We start from the raw sequence: 9,600 nt of genomic DNA on the forward strand, positions 1-9,600 counted from the left end.
ATTAAAAAAAAAAGCAAATATCTTATGTGTCTGTGTGTGTGTAGACTATCCTCAACATTTATGCCAAATTTCATTGTAGACTACAAACTCTAACATCCATCCATCTAACCTTTGGCATTTATAGTTAGTAAGATAAAAAGATACTAAAACACATCGGCTTGTATATAAAAATTAAATGAAACATGCGAATTTGCTCCCATTGAAAGTCGCCGGCGAATATTCTTAACGCATTTCCATTGATTATATGAAAATAAGTTAATTTAAAACAAACAAGGGTCAGTAACAGGGTAAACACACTTAATAAATAATTCAAGCCATGCAAAAATACATACTATCTCCAACATACGTGGTCCCTTTGTTAAATATGACCGAAATTTAAAAAAAACGTAATCGTAGAAAGTAAAAATTTATTTTTTAAATAATGTAATATAGATTTAAGTATAATTTTTTACCTTCATTAATTTTAATGAATACAAAGTTTTCCGTTCAACGCATTCAATATGTTGACGTTAAGATTCCTTTAAAATTATGAAAATAAATAAGCAACCGACATCTGATTTTAATTTACTTTTAAATGTAACAAATAACATTATTCATTAGGGTTATTGAAAAACTAGTTGTTTCCGTGCGGCTTCATCCGCATGAAATTATGAAAATTTTATTAACATATTGATAGCAAATGTCAAAATGACATGACATGACAAACCTTGGCAAATCTTCCTTGATGTTGACAGCAACTTATGGTCTCTTTCCCACATTAGGGTTTTTATCCAAAATATTTACCCCCTAAGTTTAATGGCGTGAAAATATATAGCCTAAAGCGTGATGTAAGTGTAGGGCTTTTTATTAAAAAAAGAATTATTCAAAAATATGGTGTAATTGCTGACATCTTAGGCAACAAAGAAGTGTGTGTTTACGCTTTATTATAATAATTACGAATACGTAGGAGTCATTGAATATCTGTTCGCTTAAGTTACAAGAACTGATACAGCGAAGGCGGGAACTTTGAATTGAAAGTTAGCTCTGCTCTGGAAGTAAGCCTTTGGAGTTAAGGCCGTGGTTTACACATCTTGGGAATTATCTTAGCTATTACTGGAAGTGGACATGTAGAAATTTTGTAAATAAATTATGTTTTAATATAATCTACACCAAAAGAAACTTATCTTATTAAGATAAAACACATTTTCAATAAGTTATTAATTTGATTGTTACAAAGGTTTCATGTAAAAATGTAAATTAAAAAATCTTAGTTTTTGTTACATTAACCTCAGTCTACACAACGCCATCTAGCGTCCGAATAACGCAACTTTGGATTCAAATGGACCTTTTTTGTCCTATGCTTAGAAATAAACAATGAACGAAAACTACGTTATACATCAATTTATAATAACTGTAGAAAACGTTAAGGCAAAGTATCCGCTATACTGAGAGCAATTAGTAAAGTTTAATAAAACAAAATAACTTTAGATGTTACCTTGATAGTTTTTAATAATGTAATTATTTTCATAAACAACTATATTACCTTTTAAGCCAACCTTACAGTTGCAGTACAACTAGCTACCGCCCGTGATTCCGTCCGCGTGGAATTAAAAGAAACAAAACTGCTTAGCCTATGTGTTATCTTTCTGACTATCTTCTACGTTTATGCCTACTACGTTTAGGCTACAAATCCTAACAAACATCCATCCATCTAAACTTACGCATTTATAATATTAGTACGAAATATCAATCGTTCCTAAACATTACTTACTCACAGATAAATTACCTTTCTAATGGTGAAAGGATTTTTAAAATCGGCCCCGTAGTTTTTACGTGAATACATACAAAAATTTCCCCTTTTTAATATTAGTGTACAGATATAGATTACAAAGACGTCCGCGTGGAATTAAAAAAAACAAAAGTAGGTAAAATGTTAAGGGTGATAAAATATATTTTTACAAAAATAATTATTCGTTTTTGCGGCAGAGTTCTGGCGTTAAACACAGTATGTTGTAACTAGCAATCGTATCCATTAAAAACTCATATTCTCGTATTTTAGGCGGTCGCAGACGGCTATGTTTAAAATCTAGTTAAGTCCGATCAAGATTAGAGTTCCAGTGAATCTTTACATCAACAAATTGCTGTTGTACTATTTTTCGCCACTTCTATATAACTAAAAAAAACTACATCTGGACGGTACTAAAAATATTTACATCTGGACGGTCTCCATAAACTAAACTAGTGATTTCCAAAATGGAGGTGGAACCTATAGGGTCCACAAGGCCCAAGCAGGATCCACGATCACTAGAAATAAAATATGTGGTCGTGGAATTGGAAATAGGGGTCCACAATAGTTTATTTCATTTCGATAATTTATGTTTCTTAAATCTTCCCTTAAACAGCGGAAAAACAATGTTTTTTGTCCATCGCGATTAAATGTTTTAAAGAGGTCCACAAGTAAAGAAAGTTTGGGAACCTTTACATAAACCTACGCATAAAACTCAAAACTATTTATGACGCAAAGTAAGCGCATATCAATTTTGAAGCCTAAACAAACAGTCTATTTCGCTACTGAACCCTCGGTTAGCACAGTAACGTTCATTTACATTGCCATCTCTATCTTTTGTAGAAAGCGAAAGAGATGGATATATGTTCTTATACAAGGCATTCGGTAATGGGGACCCATTATATTCAACGCAGACGTGGCGCTTAGACGAATATATTGCGGTTAGCGATTCGATATCCAATATACCGATCACATGACAAAGGGTATTCGGGGAAGGATTGTACAGGAAAAATGTAGAACATCATTATATTGATGCGATATTGTTTTACAAAAGATTCTTTTATCTCTTTTTCGTGCTTCTGATGGCTGAAAATGCGTTTCTATGATACAAACACTAGGGGAGGAGATTTCTACTACTTATAATGAATGCACACGGTGCAGTGTAAAGTAATTTTAGGTTTAGTAGTAATTTAAAAATAAAAAAAACATTTTCTTGTGAATGCTGTGTACGCCTGTAATCTACAGTATATTTGGTTGTGTACTTTAAACATGCAATTGGTGTTCTTTTCCAATAAATAAAATAAACCGTTGTTTGTTACTAGGAAAACAGCGGGAGACGACCCACGACAAAATAGTTAATACTTTATTTATTCTTTTAATATCTTGTCAATCAAGAATATTACGATAAAGTTACAGATTTGGTATCACTTTCTTAGATACATTGTTTTTCACTGGCGCGTCTGCGACTATACCGCGTGTAGTCAGTCGCTCACCCCTCAGTGGAAATAATCACTTATTAGAATCGCTTACAATTAGATAAATAAAATGCTCTTTTATTAATTCTTAATTGTTTTAAGCGCAATATCCCCGTTAGTTCTCTAAAGGTTTAATTAAATTAGTGTTTTCGACTATTTAATATTCATTTACATAACCCTTGTTTCAAATTAGCTTTTACCAGTTTCATTGTAACAAAATATGGTAATCGTACGGACATCTTTTATTTAAATTCTACATCTTGTGAAGTATCAGATGTTGGAATTTAAAAACGATTTTCAGTATTTAAAATAAATTATAACTAAGTGTAACTATTTGCAAGTAAAACAGAGAGCTTATCTCGAATTTTTGTGAGAAAGTTTGCGTAATGTAATCGACATCTTATTAGATTTGTCCAGAGTATCGGGCGTACAGTCAACTATCAAACGTCATACAAATTTTATCGTTATGTTATGATAACGTCTACGCAAATCTCACAAAAATCCTAGTAGACCTTTCGACATGAAACGTACAGCTGCGGAAATTCGCGATGGGCCACTTACAGAAAAAATACTTTGTTCCTTGGAAGAAAACTGACTCCGCCTCATCTTACAAATAAACAAACTTTTTAAAAATGCTACCTTTTCGCAGACATTTAGGTGCTTCCTATTGATTATTGTTTCTTGTCGTAATTGATGCAATGAGTACAAAACGTTCAGACGACTGTAGGTTTTAAGGAACACCGCCAATTTTCCCGATTGTACCTCCGAGTACCAAAACATCTAAGTATTTAGGAACAAAAAATCATAACTTATTAAAACTTTCGTGAGACATTATGCTATGTAATTTATAACACGGCTAAACTCACGTGGGAACTTTCGGTGTAGGCACCGACCAGTTTCAGACCAGGGTCCTTCTTCAGGGTAAGTAGTTATCGGTTACGGTGACCGTCGTCGTTTATGACCGTGGCCGATGCCCGAAAGTTCCCACATGAGTATAGCCGTGTTATAAATTATAACGTAAAATCTGTTCTATTTTAATGCCATCGTTTTTACGTCATTAAAATATATCAATATAATTTAGAGTTCAGTACATTCTTTGTTACTGGAAGCGACACACCAATTCTTTCTATCTATTGTCTACAGCTACAATGGATCAGTCATTAATCTTGTAACAAAACGGCAACAAATAAAACATAAGAAATGGATGACGCGCTAACAAATTGCACTTTGTATTTATTTATAGCATTTCAATTATCGATTCTAATACATGTCAAATTACTACAATAAACAAAACAAACAAAAACCCCTTTGAAGTTGTAGAAAAAAGTACTAAATGTAAATTCTTAAATTCTCTTTATGGTATTATTCCTATAATATTTTTAAAAGTTTTTTTCTAACTTAAACTGAACTATGATTGACTAAAAATCATAATTTAACTAAATAGACACTAACAGTGAACAGTTAAGAGTGAACAATTAATAATTTCAAAGAAAAATATACCTAAATATACGAGCTAACTCAATAAATAATTAAAAAAGTTTCAAGTAAAGTATTTTATATTTAAACTGAGAGTATTTAAGCAAAACTTAGTAAAATTAGTCAATTACTTATCTGTCATAGTATAAAGAGAAATTACTCTTAGTAAAGTCCAAAGATTTTCATTATTTTCGTAGAAACTATAAAGTAGCGAGTGACTAAAGGTGGGATTCTGCAACGCGGCAAACGGCGGATGACACTTGCTGAGAGGGAGAGATATAATCAAGTTAATAGACGATCTCAGCCAAATAGTTATAAATATTGTATTTACAGCAACTCTTGTAGCGGCCCAAACGAACCTCCGGCCGCACGGGATGGACTTGATTCGCCTCTTGTCTTATAAACCATGGATCAGTTGGGCTCAAACTCCCCGAGATCGATTACAGCGTGCCAACATCCAACCTCAACAAGATACCAATCTTGATAACCAGGACAATGATGATCCTGTTATCGAAAATGATGATATAAGGTAAGTCCAATTTTTTTTAATGTTTTCGTGGTCCAATATAACAATGCTGAAAATAAAACAAACGCTGTTACTTGAGTTTGAGTTTAACATTGAATGCTAACTGTTGCTCGCGACTACATCCGCATGGATGTAAAAAAAATATAAAAAAAATTAGCCTATGTTATGTAGTGATAACGTAGAATTTTAATGGTGAAAGATTTTTTGAAATCGGCCAAGTAGTTTTTGAGTTATAACAGTACATACAAAAACACAAAACCCCAAATATTTTCTCTTTATAATATTGGTATAGATTGAATTGTCTATCGTACAAAGATCACAATAGTTAACGTTGGCTGTACGCGAGGCAATAAAAAAAACTGCGGACTGAACGCCGACTACAGAGCGTGCGCATCTTTGACTAAACTATCGTATAACTACTGTGCGATTGTCGATTGTTTCACAGCCAATTCAACTGTTTAGTTGTAGAAAGTAGTGTCCTCCATATAAGGTCATAGAAGTCAACTGCCACTGCCGACTGTTAAGAATTGTTCTTTGTTATAGTGCTGAGACTGCGAAGCGTTCCGCAGTTGCAACGGTGTTAAACGGCAGTCGTCGCCGTCGGCAGCCGACGCCCGCGCTCGGTAAGGCTGTCACGCCGTATGTCGGCGTTGGTAAGCAATACCGCCGGTGTAATATAACACTTTATTAACCAACCTATAACCTAAGTGGAGGTACACCGGTAGAGGTAGAATCTAGAAAGAGATGGATTGCGTGAAAGGTGATATGATGAAGGGAGTGATGACAGATGACGTATGATAGAGTTATGTAGAGGACAAAACCTTTTGTGCCTCTACGGGAGTAGGATAAGGAGGATCATGATGTATCGATAAGTGTATCGAAATGTTCGAGTTAAGGGCCTGTCCCACCAAATTGTCTGATAACAAACTAACGTGTAAAATGTGATGGAAATATCGGATTTTGTTCCCTTATTTGATAGTGACGTTATTTTTTAAGCTATCTGAGCCTCTATCAGCAAGTGGTGGGACAGGCCCTTAATCTAACAAAACTGAATAAAAGATAGCAAATACAATCGGAATCGATATCTAATAGAAGATCCGAAGATCTAAGTAATCATAAACAAAGACCAAGTTTAATTATCCAAGGCCCTACATCTACAAATAACTTATTTCTCCAGAACAACTTTCTCATATTATAATTGAGATGGGTCTTTAACGTATATTTAGATAGGTTAAAGTCTTTGTAAACTTTGATCTATAACATTGTGTAATTTATTAAAATTAATCATAGAACGTCGTGGGTTCGAATACCGCCATGTGCACATATGTACATAATTTACCCGACGTTCTTACGGTGAAGGAAAACATCATGCCTGCACATATCAGCGAAGAAATTCAAATGTGAAGTCAACCAGCACTTGGCCAGCATGGTTGACTATGGCCTAGTCACCCTAACTTATTAACGTCTTAAAGCCCCTCAGTGGGGCCGTATAGTAGGCTGGTGATGATGAACCATAGACCGATAAAGATATCAGACCCGGATATAAGTCAAACTAAATTATTACAAGCAGCTTTTATAAATGTGAGAGTAGCTACAAGGTCCTTAAAGTGGGGTAAAACGAATCCAATGTGAGCAAGGGTGACCTTATGCGTTAAGTTCTAAATTCTGGACAATTTAAAATAACTACGTGAATAATTATTTCTATTTCCTTTTTTATTATTATATGTACATTTATTTTCTTAACATTGTTTACTTTTTCTTTCCATTACTATTGTTTTTTGACCGACTTCCTAAAAGACGGAGGTACTCAATTCGTCTGTATGTTTTTTTTTAATTTTTTTTATGTGTGTTACGGCATAACTCCGCCGCTAGTGGACCGATTTTGATAATTCATTTTTTACATTCTGGTATGTGTTCAGGTGTGTTAAACGACATGGACGATTTCTTCGACTTCCTCCGCGATAATATGGACGGCCTCAACATGATACCATCGCAACGCACCGATACATACCGGGAGACGCCGAATGTCCTCCAAATACCTCCTGCAGGTGAGTTAGATGATACACTTATGGCCTGTTTCCAAGCTAATTTTAACCATTCGTTAGTTGTTGGTTCGGTAAATTAATGAAATGCGTTTCCGAACGACATAACCTGGGTAATTTATATCTAACTATATTAACACTATAAAGACGAAAGATTTGTATTTTTGGATTTTTTTAATTGAAATACCTTAAAAACTAATGGATCGATTAGTTTTTAAGGTATTACAATGTGTATTCTAATAATGTAGGCTGAATTTTTACTTTTTTTTTTAAATTCCACACGAAGGAAATCACGAGCAACAGCTAGTGATAAAAAAATTTGAAATTTGGCAACCCAGTGTAAATTATAATTTACACGAGTTACTTATTGTTACATTTATAACGGAAACCTTATTTTTCATTCATGTCGTAGAGTCCGTAGCATCATTAGTTGCACTAGAAACCGGCCCTAAGTCTGACACTAGTCTTATTCTCCTTTCGGGAAGGGTTCCCACTTTGATACGAAATGGATGGGGAGGAGAGGTGGACTGTGTGTGGAGGGGATGTAACGGAAATATCCTGTCAATGTATGGCTCCATATCTGTATATCTACGAGTATACTATTATAATAAAGCGCAAACACACACTTCTTTGTTGCCTAAGATGTCAGCAATTACAGCATATTTTTGATTAATTCTTTTTTTAATAAAAAGCCCTACACTTATGTCACGCTTTACGCTATACATTTTCACGCCATTAAACTTAGGGGGTAAATATTTTGGACAAAAACCCTAATATGGGAAAGGGACCATAAACTACAATAAAATAAGGTGATTATAATTTCATGCAGATGAAGCCGCACGAGAATAGCTAGTTGTTTTATAAAAATAGGTACAAGTTGATTTACATTATTACTTGTACAAAGTAATTTGCATGTGAATCAGAAATGCTCACTTGAATAGACATGTTTATCCCTTGGTAATTTACTTTGATGAGATATAGATAAAAAAATATCTCGATCACAGACGGAAATACGCACACAGTTTTAGAATTACATCAAGAAGATATTTTTATTGCAACATATGCAATTTTTGTGGCCTTTGCTGCCAGTTGCTGGAATACTTCGGGACTTAGTTGTGCCCACGCTTTTATTTGTATTTATTTAAACCATTTGCTTCATATTGATCTAAAAATCGAAATATAACCTATATTTTATAGAGCATTTTTTTCAATTTTCAAAATTATTACAATAATTTTCAGTCTCTACTTAAAAAAAATGAACAAAAGAAATAAGTTGGGTTTAATAAACATAACAACACGTAGTTGTCCAAGGCATCTTCCTAGTACAAAAGGAAACTTTGATAACTCACGTTTTCGCAAGGCTCTCACGCATTTTCCTACTTCCCTCTTGTGACATGTTTTGATATTAAATGAGGCTTGTTCTGCAGGTCAACATAAGTTAAGGCTGTAAGCATATTTAAGTTAGTGTTGAATTTTAAAGAATGATAAAAATCTATTTAGTTTCATTTTGCATTTCAAACCAATGCTAGTGAATTTAGTAAAATCGAATACATGAAGTTCCTGTGGGGGACTCAGTTGAACTGATGGTTTTAGCTGAAGTCGAACTTCCCCCTTAGAGAAAGCAACATTCGATTATCGCAATCGCTGATCGGAAAATCAAAAATATCAAAAAAACCAAACAATAACATTTGATAAGTCACGAGATTATCACATATTCACTCCATTTTGACATTATTTGTCGATTCTACTAACGATATAGTTAATCGAAAGTCACTTTGTCGAAGGGGGCTGTGTGAAATCATCTTTGAACAGTACTGACATGTCTTATTTTTAGAATACGATAAATAAATACAAGATAAATTAAATTAAACCAAAATATAAAAACGTCTACACTCATATATTAATCTAGAATCAACACCGACTAGTTTTAAGCCTATTTTTGACCGACTTACCAAAAGAAGGAGGTACTCAATTCGTCTGTATGTTTTTTTTTTTAATTTTTTTATTTGTATTACGGCATAACTCTGCCGCTAGTGGACCGATTTTGATAATTCCTTTTTTATTCGAAAGGTTGTGTTTCCAGGTGGGTCCCATTTTTTTGTTAGATTTTTGGATTCAAAGACTACGACATAGTTAAATAGTTTAGCTCAAAATCGCGTGAAGAAATTTGGGGTCTTTGTTGCTTTCTTGCTTATTTTGATGTCGGTCGAATAACTGTGATGTCATAAATGGTGTTATTATCATTCCAGGTGCGGGCGGGTCTGGAAGTGGCATGAGGAGACTGCAGGCGCTGCGCCCGCTTCGCCCTGCTGGCAC

At 34.1% G+C, this 9,600-nt stretch overlaps 1 long non-coding RNA gene across 1 annotated transcript in view; it reads left to right on the forward strand.

Annotated features, from left to right (window-relative positions):
- LOC106101540 overlaps positions 1 to 5,853 on the forward strand; it is a 12,996-nt gene extending 7,143 nt beyond the window's left edge. The window contains exons 2-3 of the long non-coding RNA XR_001225519.1: positions 5,050 to 5,245; positions 5,786 to 5,853. This is a non-coding gene — a long non-coding RNA (uncharacterized LOC106101540). The remainder of the gene's footprint in view (positions 1 to 5,049; positions 5,246 to 5,785) is intronic.
- Positions 5,854 to 9,600: the final 3,747 nt, after the last annotated feature.

The sequence above is a fragment of the Papilio polytes genome, unplaced genomic scaffold (genome assembly GCF_000836215.1).
Source record: "Papilio polytes unplaced genomic scaffold, Ppol_1.0 DF823980.1, whole genome shotgun sequence".
NCBI classification, from domain to species: domain Eukaryota; kingdom Metazoa; phylum Arthropoda; class Insecta; order Lepidoptera; family Papilionidae; genus Papilio; species Papilio polytes.